The sequence below is a fragment of the Pipistrellus kuhlii genome, unplaced genomic scaffold, assembly GCF_014108245.1.
Source record: "Pipistrellus kuhlii isolate mPipKuh1 unplaced genomic scaffold, mPipKuh1.p scaffold_m20_p_11, whole genome shotgun sequence".
Lineage (NCBI taxonomy): Eukaryota > Metazoa > Chordata > Mammalia > Chiroptera > Vespertilionidae > Pipistrellus > Pipistrellus kuhlii.
Window position 1 is genome coordinate 32,911,844 of NW_023425416.1, and position 19,761 is coordinate 32,931,604.

The 19,761-nt window shown below is 42.0% G+C and overlaps 1 protein-coding gene across 2 annotated transcripts in view; it reads right to left on the reverse strand.

Moving 5' to 3' along the window:
- SATB1 (SATB homeobox 1) overlaps positions 1 to 12,174 on the reverse strand; it is a 100,190-nt gene extending 88,016 nt beyond the window's left edge. Inside the window, exon 1 of one of the 2 annotated variants that reach the window (XM_036431576.2) lies at positions 11,928 to 12,174. The gene's annotated coding sequence lies outside the window, so the exon portion shown is untranslated. Of the gene's footprint in view, positions 1 to 1,186; positions 1,198 to 11,927 lie in introns of those variants that run through there. The other variant, XM_036431577.2, reaches the window with a different exon arrangement.
- Positions 12,175 to 19,761: the final 7,587 nt, after the last annotated feature.

Sequence of the window (19,761 nt, forward strand, 5' to 3'; positions counted from 1 at the left end):
TATTTTTTGCAAAAGACAGGAAAGAAACAGAAACAAACAAGAGTACATAAAGTCCAAAATTCTTTTAGATGTTTTTCAAATGAGTAAAAATTAACTATATTCCTAAAAGAGTATACCCTTCCAATGAACAGTACTTAAGAGTGATGAACATTCCATGCAGTACAGCCCCAGGTGTGTAACAATTGTATAAATTTAGTCCATGTAATAATTTGTAAAATGTCTCTGAATATAGACTTTAGATTCTGATTTTAAATAAAAATATGTCTGTTTTTAAAAAAGGCTAAAAGCCTTTCAAATTTAGTTTCCAGTCACTTTTTAGTGATAATTATTAGGATTAAAGTATTTACTTCAGCATGCAGTAATTTTATATTACCTTTTTCTATAACATATTGTCCTGTATTATGTTTCCTATAATCTATTCTTACTTATTTCATATTTATTTTACATTAGGGGACTTCCTTATGAATGAAGAAGTTTTTAATGTATTGGAAATTCTTATGTAAATTTGATCTTATGGAAGCTCATACCTACATATATGTTTTTAATGCATGGTTAAGCAACATTAATACATAGGAAAGCCAAACTAAAATTATATATTTATTATGTATAAAAGCAAACATAAAATACTACAAAAATAGTTTCACAGTATAGCTGTAGCTAGACATATCAAGTTACCTATTTTTCAAGTATATATTTATCTGTTTGTCTGTTTATTGTGGGATTTAATTCATTAAGTAACTAAGATGAACTATAAATATATATGCAAATTTCCAGTTGATATGAAGCAAAAAGTTGGTAAATAATGCTTCTGTATAACTATAAAAACAGAACAAGTGAGCCTTGAGGCTATTTTTTAATCATTTATTTTTATTCTGTAGAGACTATTTTCATTTGTGTTTTAAAAATATATACACATGAATACACTTGTGAGAAACAAACAGCATATTTATGAAAAAATCTTGATGGGGACCAGCTTGAAATTATTTTGCGACTATATTGCTTTAGAGATGGACAATACCTATCATTGTAATATTTCTACAACTGAAAAAAAAAGCACGCTATGTATTCACACTATACTTAATTAAAATTAAATTTATATCTCCATGAAGATAACAAGGCTTCAAAAATTAGTTTGCTTTGCACAAAGGGGTTTTGCCACTAAAAACTTACAGCACTGCAAGTGTACAGGCATGTGCGGCAGGTTAGGATATAAAGCCAATGTTGGGGCATTCTCTATAGATTTGGGAAATACAATTGTTTGACCAATATCCAATATGACTAAATGTGGATATGACATGCATTCAACATGATATATGTTCACAGGTACTGTTTGCATGTCATAAGACAGAAGATTACACAGTTTGAAACTAGTCTACCACAGTCTTCATTAGAAATTCTTTAAGGCCTGGAGTTAGTGTAGCACCTGTATTATGAAGCAACTCCCACAAAAGAGGACAAATGACAGAGGGCAAAGAAGGGGACAGAAGGCAGAGAGCCTGGACTGGGGCTTTCTTCTTCCTCTATGAGCTAGCTGAGCGAACCTTCATAGGTCAAACAGGATTGGGTGCTTTCTACAAAGTGATGGAAAATAATCTGATCATCTTTAAGGCCACATAAAATAATTATCTGCCCCTTCATTTAATTAAAAAAAAAGAAGTTCACTTTAAAGAGAATATAAATATATAAGAAAATTTCTCACTTGCTACATGAGATGTTTATCTATATAGAAGACAGATGTCAAACAAACAAATAAAATAATAAAATAAAAAACCAACACACCATTAAGGCAAAGAGAAACTTTAACTCACCAGATTCCATCTGTTACATTTGAATTCATGCATAATTGATTATCCATGACTGGTAAGTTCTCTTCTCACTAGCCCACCACCGTTTTTCCAAACATCAGGTATTAAATCACTACTCAAGTAGACCACATTTCCGAAACAGCGAGGGCAGAATAAGAATATTTTAAATGAAAAATTACATGCTAGTTAATAATAATACAGCTGACCTATGTTTAAGGGAGAGAAATTTTAATCATGTGCATATTAAATATTAATAACCTATTCTGTTATTGTTATAATAAGGTTAAGTAGGCTTCTCCCTGCTTAAGGAAAAGAGAGAGAAGCAGGAACGCATAATGGTGCAAAGAGACACAGACAGGAGGCAGACATAAGGAAAATGTGTCAACAATAAACAAGAGGAAATGAGAAAGAAGGAAAAGATGAAGGTGGAAACTAATCTCTATGTGTCATTATGACTGCCAGAGTACTGGCAAAGAAGCAGCATCCTTTTATTTCAATTTTAATCATTTCTGAATTTTAATACCCAGCTCCTTTTGTAATTCTCCTGGCATTCCCCATATGCCTCCATCCCAGCCAAAACACCAGTGTAAATTAAATGGCAGGCAACCACACTACTGATGTAGCCTCCCAAAAGGGCCTACCAGGTGACCAAAAGCAAAAAAAAAAAGGTACGTCTACCTTACATCTCTGAGGACGTCCAGCCAATTAACTGGCTGAATGCTCTCTACTTTCTTTAATTTTGAAAGGAATGACAGCAGTTAGGCAATCTACAGATAGAGGATCACGAAGAGAAAAAATAAGGCAAGCCAGTCGTAATACAATAATCAGTGACCATCAGGGCCTGGAAAAATGAGTTTGCTCTCACTGGCACTAAGGAGCATCACATGATTATTTAATTACAGCTCTAATTTTTGTCTCGTGGATGGCAACATATCAACAATTAATAGGGCAAATAGAGGAGACTGTTTTTAAAGAGACAGAATGTGCATGATAATGGAATAGGTCACACAGCAGTGTACCACTTAAGAATACTTTCCTTCCTGTAACTAAATAGGACTGTCTTGCAAAATAGCCCAACACATGTGTTTTTTGTTTGTTCATTTTTTAAATATATTTTATTGATTTTTTTTTTTTTTTACAGAGAGGAAGGGAGAAGGATTGAGAGTTAGAAACATCGATGAGAGAGAAACATCCATCAGCTGTCTGAACACCCCCTACTGGGTATGTGTCCGCAACCCAGGTACATGCCCTTGTCCGGAATCCAACCCTGGACCTTTAAATCCAGAGGCTGACACTCATCCACTGAGCCAAACAGGTTAGGGCCTCACACGTTTTTAAAAGAAAATAAAGTTAAGGAGAAAGTGTTTTTTGGGTTTTTTTTAGATAACTTTCTTAGAATGCACAGAACTTTTCAACCCCTTTGGAATTCTAGTATTAATTTAAAAGAACAGAGTGAAATCTTCATTCATATAAATACCCTAAATCTTAAAACATTTAAAAGTACAATACATAGAGTTAAAATGAAAAATACATTTGTATGCAGTACCCATGGCTCATATTTTTGCCATGGGACCCTGAACAAAGTCATTATTGTAGGAAAGAATAGGTAGAGGCCCACAAGCTTTGGGCCATTGGCAAATAGTATTTTTGGTCCCAGAATATCAGAAAGATCATTGTGGCCTAACTGTATAAACCCAGGGGAGTGTTCTGTGTTGACTCTAATACCGTTTGCTACCACAACCAAACACCAAGGGACCACAGACCTGAACAGAGATACTTCACCTAATCCTTGAGGTCAGACAAGGAGGATGAAACAGACCCCAGTGCTACTGTCAAAAAAAAAAAAAAAATGACAGAGCACATAGTTAAAGAAGAAAAACATTCAATTATCCAGAAAGCCGGACATGTGCAGATTCAGTGTTCAGATAACCCCAGTAAAAACAGAAAATTAGAGAGAAAGGTCTCCCCCCCTCCCCCCCCATTAAACCATGATTGCAGCACAAACTAAATTCGATGCTTTATTACTAATTTCGCAAATCTTTAATGAGTGCTTACTATGCAAGGCACAGAAGACTGTTAACTTTTTCCTATTTTATGTAACAGAGATAGGCACCTTACAGTGAATTTCTGTTTTGTGGTTTAATATCTTACTGGAGTAAATATCAGCAGCACCTCAAAAGCTGGGCATACTAGTGCATCTTTAAAGGCTACAGTACATGGTTACAAGGTCTAAGTGTCCAAATTAACCAAGGGAATTAATTCACAGGGTTAACCACCTGGATGCCATCCTATAGGTGAGGTGAAGTCTCGCTTCCAGCTCCTTTGGGCAGTCCCCCATCATTCTCCATGCCAAAAAGCCAAAGCAAAAACCCAGCTTTGAAATCTGGAAAATAAAATAGTCTTAGAACTACTGTTGTAATCAACTGCTCACATGTATCTGAAATATCAGGTTTTGGAGCATGTTAAAGAAATGACACTTGGATCAAGGAACTAGTGACTAAAACGATTCCACAAAATACAAGTATCCAGAGGGACCCCATCAGCTCCATAAGCTCTTTGTGGTGTAGGCTGGCCAAAGTGATCCGAAAACAAGAAAATGCGGGCAAGGTGGGAAATATCATGTGGGAAAGGTGAAAACAGCTGAGGGACAGCAATCTCTGCTGCTGGCAGAAGTGATCAAACCAATACCCATTACAAGGAAAGGAAAAAAGAAAAAGAAAAAAAAAAAGAAAAAGAAAGAAAGAAAAGAAAAGCAGAGAGAAAATTTTATGTCCCAGTGAAAAGTTTTAAAATTCAGTTGTTTTAGCAGAAACCATTTTGATGATTCTGGACCAAAATGTGACTGCATACATTCTAAGAGAATATTTGTAAGAGTCTAGCAAGCAGCAGCTTGTAGGTAAGCATATACATCATTCTTCCTTTTTTTTTTTTTTTTTTTTAACATGGCTGTTAATATAGAGTTAACATGTCTCAGAAAAGGCTGTAATTAACTGTCTACTGCTCTAATAACACTAATAAGCGTACAGTATTATTAAAACACAATGACTGCATACAAAGTAAGGCTGTCATTTTTTTGACTTTTAAGATAATGTTCTAAATTGTTTTTGAGTCTTTTTTTTCAACCACCCAAAAGAGCCCACCTCTAAGATTTGTTTTATAAAGCACAGCGATTAAAATATTGTTATTTCCTCCCATAGTCTGGAGAAATCTGTCTAACATTGAATAGGATACCTAGGCATCGTTTCAATGAGTAAAGACACATGGGAAGCACTAGGATTCTTTTACCAATTCTGTATATCTTTTTAAAATTTACAAGTGTAAGCATTTTAGTTTAGCCCCTCACTCACTGATAAAATACTTGAATGGAAAAAAGAAAGGTTAGCTTTATCAAGAATCACACAGCCGTGTTGTTAATTCCCAATGATTTTTCCATTGTCTAGTTCACTGGAACAAGAAAACTCAATTGCATTCAACATCAAACAGCTAATTATGGATTTGCTATATTCAAGACTATCTCCATTTCAAAGGATATCTGTGTACACTGGGTTCTATTTTATTTATAATAATTATTACAATAAAATATTTATAAACATAAAACCTCTTTTACCTTAAACTCTTTAACATTATAAACCGGTAAAAGGCCAAATTCTCATTTACGTGCTCTTAACAGCATTTCAGAAACCATTGAGGAAGACTAGAAAGGAACATCTATCTAGCAATCAAGTTTACTATATGCTTGGCTTCCTGGAAAACTGCATCTCAAGAATTCCCTTTTCTTTAAATATCTCAAGGAAAGATCTTCTAGCAACTTCCCTTGGGAGCTTCCTACCCTATTTGCCAACCCCCAAGAAAAAAGAAAGCCCACTGAAAAATTTGTGTTGGTATCTGATCTCAAATCATCTCTAACTGAGAAAAAGCAACATTCCAACACAGAGACCCCAAACACACACAGACACTCAGTGCCTGGCCCTCCCTGTGGCTGTAGCCCTGCTTCTCCACATGGAATGGAGAGGAGCATTTCCGGCACTTACCCTCCAAATATCTGAAGCCGCTCTCTGACTCTAGCCCTACAAGAGAGCTGTCAAAGAGTAGCCTTTGGTGAGGTGGCAGGGAGGGAAGTTCTCTCTGGCAGTGCTTAGCAAGGCAGAAGCATCCCCAAATGAGGTGGTTACCAGTTGGCTGAGAAGCAGTTGGACCATTACTGCCGTTCTGAGGGTGCGTCACAAATCAGGTCATAGCTCTGGGTAGAGTCCACCCACTTCACCCTGTACAACGCCCTCTACTTCCTGCACACCTGGGGGGGAGGGGTGCAGTACGGGGCGGGGGTGGGGGGTGGGGGCAGATCCACAAATCACCCAGTAGTGAAGGCACAACCAGGTGCAGCCTGACATTCGCTTCTTCTACAAGCCTTTCAGCTTCAATGTGGGGGACCTGCAGCCCGAGGTACCCAAAATGTGTGCCATCACAGGCAGGTTCTCAAATGAGTGGCGAGAATCATAAAATATTGCACAGTTCAATGTTATCTTTCCTCCACCACTGGAAACGGAGCCACGTCTTCCTTTTGATTGCAAGACACTTCACAACCCAATGCCAAATAACGGGACTGAAATTTCAGGAGAATCTAGGGACATAACTGCCAGGATACCAGCTAACTCATTTCCATCTCGCATAACTAAACTAGATCACACTGCCTAAGCTGAACTACATGTTTAAAAGTCCATTGAAAAGAGATGATTAGAATTTCTATTAAGAACCAAGCCTCAGACAGCCACATCAGTGGAAGTGATAAAGAATAATTTGAAAGAATAAAAAAATAGGCCAATATGCTGGAGAAATGCTACGCTACTAAATCTCACCCTGAATGCATAGACGCACAATCTGTATCTATTTACTCTGCAATGAAATATCTGATCTTAAAAAGACTTTAAGAGAAATAAACAGCAAAAGGTACCATTGGCATACGTTCAGAAGTATTAAATAATGTGTGTTAATGTGCTGATCACACTCTATGAAGACATCAAGTTTAAATAGACTTACCATTGAGAATAGCACTTAGGAACTACATATAAATTACCATAGTAGACACTCTTTCTTTGGTATAGGGAAGCAGAAGAGCCTTGTGTAACAAATTTGATTTATATGCTGTATTAAGACATTTTGCTCTGATGTCAACAAAATATGTGATTAGAGGTTGACAATTGTGTGTAGACAATGACCGCAAGAGGGACTATACACGAAAATAAGAATTTTCTCAAGTTAACCATACATCTTAGAATTCAACTTGAGCAGTGTTTTGATGTTTCCAGGAGTTTGAAAGAGAAGGGATTTTTTCATTATAAAAGGAAAAGCTACAAATTCATTTAGTATTACAAAAAAGCTGAAATCACCCAGATCTCAAGGTTGATTTGAGAGTAACAGGAAAGGAGGCAAGAATATTTTCAGAGTGAAGGCAACGGTACCGAGCAATCAAGGAGCCCTACTTTGCACTTATATTTGAAGATTTCCAGTAAAAAAAAAAAAAAAAACACAAAAAAAAACCCTGAAATATTCCATCTTAGACTTGGAAGGGAAGACACTTTATCAAAGTTACTATCTAAGCAATCAAAGCGTTTAAGAATCCTATTTGGAACTTGGTAGAAACACACACTTGGAAGTGTTTGGACGTATTTGTCCTGAGGTTGCTCTAACAGATTACTATTTTAAGTGGCATTGCAGATTCTTTGGGGGGTTTTGATGTTCTAGTGGAGGTATGTAAAGCAACATTTCTCACAGGACAGAGATGAAATTACTTTTCGTTAAGGTTTTTGCCACTGGGAGATGATAAGAAAAACCTGCTTTCGACCCCTACCCCCAACCAGGAAGTCTGAAGCCCTGGATTACTGCACAGGTAGATATTAAAATGGAGACAGAGCCGTTATTTAGTGGTGACAGGAATATAAATACGTGCACTAACCTATAAACTGGTACTTACTTGAGGAAGGTAAGTAATATTTTTCCCCTGATTGCTGAGCTGTCAGTTTAATGCAGCGTAAATAAACAGTAGGTGCCTGCTAGCTCGAAGTAGGAAGTGTTCATTCCACACGAGGAACAGATTACTGAAGCCTGATGCTCATCATGCTGAAACATAACTTTCATTTTACCAGAAAATACACCCTGCCGTGGAGGATGTTTCGTGCCTGATCTATTAATTAACTTAACTCTGTTCTGTCAAAACGTAAACCAATTTGTTAAAAATCATCCCAGACTTCTGGAGTTTGAAAACCAAATCAATTTGAAAAGCAAGAGTAATGACTGCTCTGTAACCTGACCACAAATGCTAAAGCCAAATACTTAACAGAATAAGCAATAACTGTGCAAACCCCCCCCAAAAAAAAAGAGAGCAAAAAGAACCAATTTAAATATAGAATGTAATAATCTGAGTTACAGAATTGACTCAAAATCCTCCTCCTTGGCTAATGAAAAGCAGCTGGCATCTTTACTTCTGTTGTCAACCGTGTGCTACTTAGATCCATCTGATACCTATGCTTGTTCTGCTCCCTGAAATATCTAAAGGTAAGCCATTCATGAAAATTAAATCATACTCTCTGATTCTAACAGAAACGTTACTGAGCTCTGCTGAGAGAAGTGGCAAGCTTGGGGATCAGATGACGATGCCTTTCCTAACAGCATTCATATAAAAATGTGGTTTTCTTCCCATTTTCTATATGCCACCACGCTATGACAGTATATAGCAACTCATTTTTCTCCTTACATATGAGTACTGAGCAAAATATTTCATGGCATCGTGTAAAATGGGGACACATCTGATCTAAAAAGTATACAAGGCAATTGTGGAGGCTGTCCTTTAAAACATGAACGTATTCTGATAATCCATGGATTGTAAAGAGAAAAGAAGGGCTTAAAAATGTTTTTGCATTGGACTACAACATGTCTATATATGGCCTAACTATTGATTCCGTGGCATGTCTTTATTTTACAGACTTCACCAATCCCAAGTACTAAGAGTCATCCAAGATAACACATCTCAAAAGAAATGATGTGTTTGTGTACAGGGCATATCTATGTATGGTCCTTCTGGAAATTTACAGAGCAGATGACAAGCCACTAGAGTGCTTTACAGAGTCCCTACTGTATATGTGTGTTGCCTTTAGCTTAATAGAGTTTGTAACCAGAAGATTTTCACAGTGATGAGGAACAGGTGCCAGTCACCTGACCTTTTAGGCCTAATTTACAACCTCCAACCTGTCACCTGAAAAAAATAACTCAAAACCTCCTCCAGATATTTCCATCGTTGCCAACGTAAAGCAGTCTTTCTTAACCATCACTCAGCATATCCTATCTTATTAAGCCGCAGGATCGCATAGCTGGCAACAGTCTTCTTTGCAGAAATAAGCCAATGTTCATTTTATGGTGGTTCTTGTTTAAGATGCTGAGAAACAAAAGACCCACTTTTGTAGATGATCTACTGAAGAATATATTAATTTATTACAACAACTAAACAAAAGGCATTCCTTTTGAATACTTTTACATACAAAGAACTATTATTTATTACATATTTCAGCCTGTGGGAAAATGAGGAATGCATTGATTCTGGAAATAACTATTCAGACTTTGGGAAGTTCTTTAGGTTTTCTTTATCTTCCCCCTCTCTTCCATCCCTCCTACCCCCCCACACATTTTAAGGCACTAGTCCTTTAGGAAGGAAATCCCTATTTATTCTTTATTATGCATCATTTGTATTCACTATTCAGAAAGGAATACAAAATTGAGCACTGATTTTTATTTCTCTTGTTCGAGCTTGTTACAAGTAGCCATGCTCAAATTTAACAGTGCTTTGTATTTTATAGCTACTGTTTACATGTTATGTATTGCATATGACTGAACAACTCTACATTTAAAATATTGTTTCCATTAGAAAAAAACATGAAGTAATAAGTGTCAAATGGAGATGAAGAATAAACATGCCTGGTATGTTTATAAAATGCATAGTCATTTAAAATATGCAGAAATACGATACATATTTTGCTACCGTTACATAGTATGCACATTGTTTAAAGTCTATTTAATAACGTGCCTAACCAAGTTAATTAAAGTATTTATGTCTGGTGATTGTGTTAAACACTCCGAGAGGTAGTGAAAGATGCAGCCAGTTACTTCTGCAAACTAAAGTTGAAATTATGCACTTATTATAACCTTTTCTAACAATGTGAGAAAAACAGAGTAAATATATTAAATCTGTTTCGCAACAGATGCTTAGGTTGTTAATATTTAAGATGCCTATTCATGCTATTCCTGTCTGCACATTTGTCAAAAATGTAAGCTTGAATGCTAATGTTTGCCAGCAGACTGGAGCAGCCAGTATATGAATGTACTACTGTTCTGCTAAAATAATATGCAATAGAAATAAAGAACTGCTGCTAAATCATAGCACCCGTACCACACAGCGGATTAAAGGTTCGTAGAGCAAACACCTCAACCTTAGTTTTCTCCAGTCTTAAAATAGGGGGGGTTGGGGGGGGGGGAGAAAGAGGAGGTGTTGCAACCACATTTGACTATAGAATAAATCTTGCATTCCTGATAACTCAGGGGGAAAAAAAATCCACTTCAGACAGGTTGTTCATTTCAATAAAGTTTCAGCGGGATGAGTTACTGGGGCAGCAGCACAAACCCTGTAGATTTCAGGAGCTGCTTCGCACAAAACCTGGAACTGAGTAGTGTAGTTTTACCCCTTCTCACCCTCCTACTCTGTCCTCCAGGGAAAGTCAGGTGGCCTGGCCTCCGAGGACGCAAGCAAGGAACCCCAGATTCTGTCCTTGAGAACAGGACATCTTTCTGTGTCCCCTCTTTTACAACCGTGGGAAGTCCAAGTGTGACAGCGGTTGCCTGGAAAGGCAGGAGGCCGCTGAGAAAGTTCACAGAGGAAGGACCCAGAGGTCAAAGTTGCCAGCTAGGGCACTTTGGGAAAGGGACCCTGCGCTTGACAGTTGGGAGTGAAATTTGCAATGCCCTAGTGGAGGAGGTCCGTGCCAGAACCCCCAGCAAGAGCCCTGGGTCCCTCTTGGCATTCTGGAGTCTTGATCCAAGCGTCCTGCTCTGTGCGTTGCCCCGGGTACGCGCGTGTCCCTCCCGGACCTGCCACCTGCCTGCGCCGTCCCCCTCCCGGCGGCTGCCCAAACCCAGGTCCCGCCGCCCCGGGAGGAGCCTCGGCGGTGGGGCGCGCGGAGAAAACGGAGTGGGGCGCACAGTGACCACAGTGACCCCCGTGGCTGCTCCGAGATGTCTCCGTCCGTCCCTGCAAAGAAGGCAGCACCTCTCCCTCCCTTCCTCCAGCCCATCTCCAAACCCACGTTCACTCCAGGAGGCTTTCGGGGACCGGTCTCTGCGCGGGGACTGGAGACGCGGGTGCCCGCCGCGGCTTTCAAACTCCCGGCTCCAACTTGAGCGCCCGGCGGCGCCCGAGCGGCTCCCGGGGAGGAGGAGAAGTTGCCACAAACTTCCCAGGTCCCCGTCCTGGGAAGGGGACGCGGGCGGGCGGGCGGGGGCGGAGGAAGGCGGGGGTGGACCTGAGAAGGATGCTGAGCTTCCCGGCGATCCGGCGGGGGAGCGTTTCCACTCCCCAGCGCGCTCCTTTCTGGAGGCTCCCTCCTGCCAGCCCGGCTCGGAGGGGCGCAGAGAGGCTCCCCCTTGCTCCGTGGGCTTCCTTCGGGTCTTTTCTACTCCCCCCCTTTTCTCCTCCCAAAGGGCGTCAAGCGGATGACCCGAAGGAGTGTGTCTAGCCCGGGGTCTGTCGGGCGGGCAGGTGTGTCAGTGTGCCCACACCCTGCGAGAGGACGGACAGATGGCATCTTCGAGTCCCTCCATCCCGCGTGCGCTCCCCCTCTCTCTCCCCGCCACCCCTGGACCCGGCGGCGCGGGCGCGAGAGAAGGGGCTCCATCCGCAGACCCGCGCCCACGAGAGAGGGGAGCCGAGCAGAGCCGCCCGGACCAGGGGCGCCAGGAGTGGGTGCTACAAAGAAGTTTGAATCGATCCCGAAAAAAAAAAAAAAAGAGAGAGAGAGAGAGAGAAAGGGATAAAAGATAGAGAGCGGAGAGGGGAAAAAAAGGCAAAGGAGCAGGACTCACCCAGGCATGGGCGCTGGGGCGGCGGTGGCGGGCGCGGGCCGGGGCCGGGGCCGGCGGGCTCCCCGCGCGAGCGCACCGGCCGGCGTCCGACTCCCGAGGCGGCGGCTTCTGCCTCTGGTGCCGCCGCCGCCGCCGCCGCCGGAGCTGCGGCCGCCGCGGAAGTTAATGGCAACTTGACTTCAAGTTGTCTCCTCTCCCCATCCGAAGTGGGCGTTTAAAGGGGAGAGCGAGGCGAGGAGCGAGCGAGCGAGCGCGCGGGGCCGAGGGAAGGAAGGGAAGGGGAGGGGGGGGAGAGGGAGGAGATGTGAAGGGGGGAGGAGGGGCGGGGGCGGAGGGGGAAGGGGCCGGCGGGGGCTGCTCGGGGCTCGGCGGCGGTCGCCGCGCCCGCAGTCTGGAGGAGGCGCACGGGAGCGGCCGGGCGCCCCCCGCGGGAGCCCGCAGCCCCCCGCAGCCCCCCGCGGCCCCCGCCGCGCGCATCCAGCCGCGCTCCTCCGGGGGGGCCCGCGCGCTGCGCCCCGGGCGCTCCGCGGACTCCGCGCCGCCGCCGCCGCCGCCGATCCGGAGCTGGTGCGCCGCGCGGGGCCGGCCGGCGGGGCGGCGAGGCTAGGGCCCGGCCCGCCTCCCCTGCGCCCGCCCCGGCTTCTCCCCCTGGCGGCGGCGGAGCCTCGGCGGCTGCACCGGGCGCGCCGGAGCCCGAGCCGAGCCGAGCCCGAGCCGCCGCCGCCGCGCGCTGCTCCCGGGCTCCCTCCCCGCGGGCCAGCCGGGTGTTGGGGGGGGGGGGGGGACGAGGGCGGGCGAGGGGCGCGCCAGGGGGATTGGCACCGAAGATCGGACCCTCTGCCCTCGGGAGGGGTAAGTGTGGGCGCCTCGGAGCGCGCTCGGGGTGCGCGGCGCAGGTCTCGGCGCCCGCCAGCCCCCCCTCCTCCCCTCTCCCGGGCCCCCACCTCGCGCACCCCTCCTCTGGCTGCCTGCGGCTTCCTCTTGTTGTTCGTTGTTTGCCTGGGCTTTTTTTCTTTTTCTTTTTTTTTTCTTTTTTTTGAGAGGGAACAGGGGGGTGATCGCAGAGTGTGCCAGCGGAGGAGGAAGTCAGGTGAGAGGCCCCAACAATCTCCCCTCTCCCCACCCCCCCCCCACCCCCGCTGCCCACCCCCAGTCCAGCCTGCGTGGGATGGATCACTCCCCACTAGGGGCATGCGGGCCAATTTTTTTTTTTTTTTCTCTTCGATGTTAGGTGAAGTCGATCTTTCCTAGAGGGCCTCCTTCCCTTCCTTCACAGCCTGTTCTGCCCATCTATCTCCCCTTCACCCCACACCCTCGCCCCTCTCCGTACCCCAGGCGGGAGCGCTGCACCCCAACTAAGGAGCACGTGGCGGAAGGAAGAGGAGCGGACCCCTGGCCACGGGTTTACTATTGATCCTCCCGTCGGCAGCTGTACTTTCCTACTCGCTGGAAGAAAGGTGCCCAAGCTGCGAGGTCCAATTTCTCCAAAAAAGCTGGAAACAGAGAGGGCTTGTGATGAGGGGAGAGGGAATGTACCCCACAGGAGACTGAAGCTCCAAAAACCTCCACGATCAGGGGTGAACTGGAGGTTCAGGACCCCAGCTAAGGTGAAACGGAAATTCAACTTGGCCCTTCTCCTCTTGCCATTCGTCCCCACCCCCCCTCCCACCCCTCCCACCCCTCCCACTTCTCCCACTTCTCCCACCTCACTCTAAGGGAAGCTAACAAGTCTTTTGTTTTTGTGTTGTGTCCTCTTTGGGAAATTTGCATTGAGTATGACAACAGAAAATTACTACTGTTTACTACAAGTGTAAGGGGATTGCAGAAAGAAAAAAGAAAAAAACAAAACAAACCCATAGTCTACTTTTTCTCCGTGTGTGTGTGTGTGTGTGTGTGTGTGTGTGTGTGTGTGTAGTTAGGTTCAAGGCTTGAAGTGCAAAAAACGTCAGTTTGTAACAATAAGAATTGCAGAGCCGCCTCCTTGTATTTTTAGAAGCTGCACTTTCTTGAGTTCCTTTCACACAAGGCTTGCTCTCTCATTAAACCCCCATAAATAATTGTATTTACAAGAGAAGGAAACTATGGTAGCAGGAGGGAGATTGCTAAGATCTCCATCCCTCTAGCCGGGAACACAGTTTTACCGTGAAGTTCCTGGAAAGTGACTGTAGGCTGAGAATTCAGCCTTTTTTCCCCCCTAAAAGCTCTGGTAGGTCCTCTCTTGTCAAATGTCTATGAATAAAGCACACTGGGAAAATCCTGACACCCGTGCAGTCTTATTTTATCTTTTTCACAGTGGCGGGTGCTACTTTTTCAAGCCCTGGGTAACAAACACGTCAACTGTGCTGTATTTTGGGGTAGGTTTTCTAAATAAAGGAGAGTCGCCCATGTAGTCATGCTGCTCTCTCATCTGCCAGTGCTTTTCTATCAATGGGTATTGAATTCACTGGAATGTAGCTGTCTTTTTCCCCCCAGCTGATTGTCATTTTAGGCGGGGACCACAATTCCAAAGACATAAGAATACAAAAAGTTTCTTTTAGAGAAATAGCCCTCATTTTTTTTTTTTAAGATACAGGTGCCCACCACAATTCCTGGTTCTGTAAAGCAAGGCAAAAAAATAAAAATAAAAATGTATGCATGATTGTGATAAAACACAAGTTTTCTTCCCTGCAGGACCCAGGAGACACCCAACCCTGCCTTAATTTCCCAAAACGCTGAATTGCCTAACCAGTACCAATATTTCCATCTGGGAATGACATCAGGTTTGGAATGGAAAGAATAAATAAACCCTCCGTCTTTAATTACTGCTTATTAGCAATTTCTTGTAGCAGGCAGCTGATTCTCCAATTCTAAAAGCCTGAAATGAACCTTACCAGAAACTAAAATACAAAAAGTAAAAGGTTTTTTGTTTTTTTCTCTCCCTTGCACACACTTACCTACTGGTCTATCTCCCCCCCTACCCCCCAGTTATCAATTAAGTCCTCAGGATTCAAGGTGCGCTATGCTCCCCTGAATTAAACCAAGGGGAGATTGTGCCCCAACCTTTTGCATTTGCTTCCCCCCAAGTAGTCTTGTACAGGGAGCTCATAGACACTATTTAAATATAGAATTATGTAATGATGGGTAAAGGGTATTAAGTAACATTATCTTGATAATCTTGAAAAACCTTGCCCCCTGGCACATAGTAGGAATACATTAAATGCTTACTGAATTAAGATGTTAATGAAATATTGTAATTGGCCACAAATTCAATATTACTGAGCTAAGGCTTTTCTTTCTTTTTTTCTTTCAGAAAAAGAAGGCATTTTTTTTTTTTGCCCTGAAAGTTATTAAGGTAATACATTTGTATTCCTAGACTTTTTTAATAAGTCCAAATCTAACATAAATAGTTGAAAGACAAATCTGAAATATATCAAATAATAATAACTAGTGTCAAAAGCTAATTATATTCCTCAGAGAATAGACAATAAAATACTGCTTACTAAATAGTATGAGAAAGACGCAAAGTATTGGCCTTCAAGGAACTTATTTGCTGGGAAAATGACATTAAAATGTGAAAAGACAATAAATCAATAAATGGTTTGAATCAAAGGAATGCTTGAGAAAATGTGTTTTGTTTTTTTTTTCTTTTTTAGACCAGAGGATATAGACATCCTGAAACTCTGGATTGGAGAGTATCTTTAAAATTAATTTGTCCAGTCAAAACTTTAGGGGCCATCAATGCAAACATTTGGGTGAAAGGGAAACTCATCACTTACCTCCATAAAGGCAAAGATTTTAGGTAGCGAATATTCAACACGCTCTAGAGTCAATGTATATTGTGTGAATAAAGCATAAAGTCATAAGCAACTTATTTCTTCTTTGCACACTTCAATATTACATTTTCTTAAATTGCATGGAATTGGTCTTCCTAAAACATACAACCATTAGTCTTTTTCTGTCATTTGCAGGAAAACAGAGCAAATCTGTTTTATTAATCAGGATAGGCTATGTTATGCCAGAGTAACAATTCCAAGTTGTAGTGGCCTATAGCAGCCAAAGTTGTGTTCTTGGTCATGCTATGAGTCCACTGCACATTAGCATATCTGTTCCATGTCTCCTTATTCAGGGTCCCAGGCTGCTGGGACAGTTGCCATCTTGAATGTCTCATGTGGCTAGGACAACAATAAAGATCACTCTGAAGAGGCTCATGCTGGCATTTAAATGGGATGGCTAGGAGTGACACATTTTATTTGCAACTATTGACAAGGACTAGTTGCATTGGCTCCTTGGAATCATTACAATGATCCTTGTGCCCAAACAGAGAGAGTTATGGTGCACATCTCTAAGGACTACCATGCTGACCCTTTCCCACAGGATGGGAAAAGGTCCTTTCCTGCCACTTTGTGGCCCAAATGTGCCGCTCTTCCAGGTAAACTGCCAGAGAGGCCACCACCTTTCAAGGGAGATAGGTTGTGATGTCTTTCCTCATCTGTTCTCTCTGCACTACCCAAATCACTCCAACAGTGTGATGCTCTTATCAAATTTAAGTCACTATATTTATTAATACTATATATATATATATATATATATATATATATATATATATTTAATTTTTTCAAGACTTACTTTCTGGAAAGGGTACAATGAATAGGAACTTTTAAGAACTATTAACTGAAGATGTCATTATCATTATCAAAATTTGAGATTTGGTCTTGAGTATTTACCTTTCTTATTATAATCCTGAAAATGTTGTAATGAAAAGTTTCTCCTGGAAGTATTCTTTCTTTCTTTCATTCATTCATTCATTCATTCATTCACTTTTTTGTTCATTCTATAAATACTCATGAGTATCTACTAGATGCAGGCACTCTTGTAAGAGTGATATGGAAATGGTTAAAAGTTCTCTTCTAGAAACACATTTTCCAATTGGACAGACAGAAAAAGTCATTGCAATGCTAATAGAGGCACAAAGTGCCATGAGAATACTTAGGAAGAAGCAAGTAACTCTGTGGCAGGATTCTGGAACATTCCATAGAGGACTGAACTAAGTCTTAAGAATAAGTGAGACTCCTCTAGGCAGAAAAAAAAGATGGAGGAAAGATATGTCAGCAGAGAGACCAGCACAAGAAAAGGCTCTTTTTAGGAGGACAAAACTTGTTTAGGAATTCAGGGTGGCTAGAACAGGGAGCCTTTGTGAAGGATGAAACCAAGCAGTTCCAAATTGTGAAGGGCCTTGCATACATGTTCTTGAGTTTAGACATGATCCAATCCATGGATTGCAAACGATTTTGTATACCTTGGGCTGAGCATGGATCTAAGGGAGCAAAGCAGGCCAAGTTGAGATCGTAAGCAGTGGTGGAAACTGTGGTAACCTGGAAAATTTATTCTCCATAGTCAATGCCAATGATGCGAATGTCAGTTCTTCAATTTCTACAGAAAAGCTAGAAATTCAGCTTATATGAAAAATTGAAATATTAAATATTGAGAACTTACTCATATTTCAAAGTACAGATTGAAGAGGGGGGTCCTGTCTAATGGTCAAATTGAGGTTAAAGACTGCCAGTCAATATCTCCTACCTGAGATACTAGGTGTCTCATGTGTGAGTTAGAGTCATTAAAGATTGTAAGGATGAGAGCAATACCATCAAATCTCTCTTGAAAGATCACTCTGGTGGCAGAGTAGACTGGAAAAGGCAATCCTGCCCAGTCAGCGTGGTTCAGTGGTTGAGCATCAACGTATGAACCAGGAGTCACAGTTCATTTCCTGGTCAGGGCACATGCTCTGGTGGCAGGCTCAATCCCTAGTGTGGGTGTGCAGGAGGCAGCCAATAGATGATTTTCTCATCACGATGTGTTTTTTTTTTTTTTCTCTCTCTCTCTCTCCCCCTCTTCCTTCCCCTCCCTCTTCCTTCATACCTCCCTCCCTTTACCTTCCTCTTTGAAATCTATATATATATTAAAGTCAATCCTGGGAGGCTATAGTTGATATTCTGTACTCATTTGAAGGATGAGGCAACACCCTTTATCCCTTTATAATACTGCCTTTTGTATAGTACATAACCCTCCATATAGTACATAGGTGGTGCCAGATAAGTATTTGTAGAGAGCTAATGAATGAAAGGAAATGACACATTTTTTAATGTTCCTTATGCCATAAGCTTCCTTTGCTAGATGGTTCATTTTTTAAGAGCACAATGATCTTATATTGATCAATATACTTTTCTGTGTCTATGTTAAAGATTATTGGTTTAAAAAAATGCGTAAGTCATTCAGTGCAGGACACAAAGTTCTGCACAGCATCAGAAAACCTATTGTCTAGGACTAAGCTTACTGAACGTGCATGAGAAATGCTGGCTAATCAGCTGGTCCTTGTACCAGGCCCTAAAATCCTGAACTCCCAGGCTCTGTAACACTACCCTATACTCAATTGTTTGTTTGTTTTTGTTTTTTTAATATATCTTTAATTGATTTCAGATAGGAAGGGAGAGGGAGAGAAATATAGAAACATCAATAATGAGAGAGAATCTTTGATCAGCTGCCCCCTGCAAGCCCCCTCCTAGGGATCAAGCCCATAACCTGGGCATGTGCCCTTGACCAGAATTGAACCCGGGACTCTTTGGTCTACAGGCCGACACTCTATCCACTGAGCCAAACTAGCTAGGGTATACTAAACCCATTTGTATAGTTCAAGTATGTTTCTAGTGAAGGCTAACCTCTTTATTACTACCCATCAGATATATTATAACACAGCCTGTCCCATAGCATGGGCCTGAGACTGCCTTTACAAGGTCTAATTTTTCAATTTCTTACAAAACTGAGTCCACGAAACAATTCTTCTCAGCTCTTCTCTTGTTTTGAAACCATATTTGCCAGCCACTCCACAGTCTGATCTGTAAGAACACCCCACATTCCCCCAATAATGGTCAAAGTACTAGGTGTGCTTTCATAAGGTATGCTGCTGATTGGTTTCTTGTAGGTTCTGCTCCCATGGGCACATCCATATTCTTAAAACCACTCAATTCACTGAACAAGCAAGTCTTAAAAGTCTTAACAACTTGGATCTACAAATTATATATTTTTTTATTCAACTGTCTTGAGGTATAATTTATATACAATAAAATTCACCCATTTTCTATGTTCCAGGGATTTTGAGTACAAAGGAGCAGTGTGGGCAAATTATAATATTCAAGCGAATTTCAGAGTAAATTAATATATATATAGGCAAAGAAACCTTGGATGTCAGACTGCCTGAATTGTAATCCTGATTCAACTAGTTACTACCTGCATGACCTTGAGCATGTCTCCTAATTTTCTGCCTCAATTTACTCATCCATATTATGGGTGTGATAATTGTGCCCACCTCCTGGAGTTAATAGATGCACTGTGCTTCAACACAGTTAATGTTCAATACAGGCTAACAATTGCTTATTGTGTTAATGTTATTGTTGTCATTAGTATTCTAATAGAGAAGAAATCCTGGAATCTAAACAAGAATAGAAAATGAAATGACTGGAATGTAAATGGCGTAGGAACAAGTCCCTCCTGGGTGACTTGCTGGTGTGCCAAGGGTACGCAAAGCCAGAGAACAATTATGGTCTCTATTTCTGGAATATTTATTTTTTACTTAAAGATTTTGGAAGAAATTATTTTTTTCTATTAAAACATTTACACATACAGTGGGACTGAAGGCAGCATTTTGCATGATTTTTTTTTAAACAAAAAAACAAGTCTTCAAAGGCTTTTGGGTTACTTGCGACTTTGAGGGGAAGGGTGGGTACTGCATTTATTTCCTTCTGCTGCTTTCTGTCTTCTGTTGCTCTTGGTGAAAATGTCTGCAAGTTCCAGACCATATACA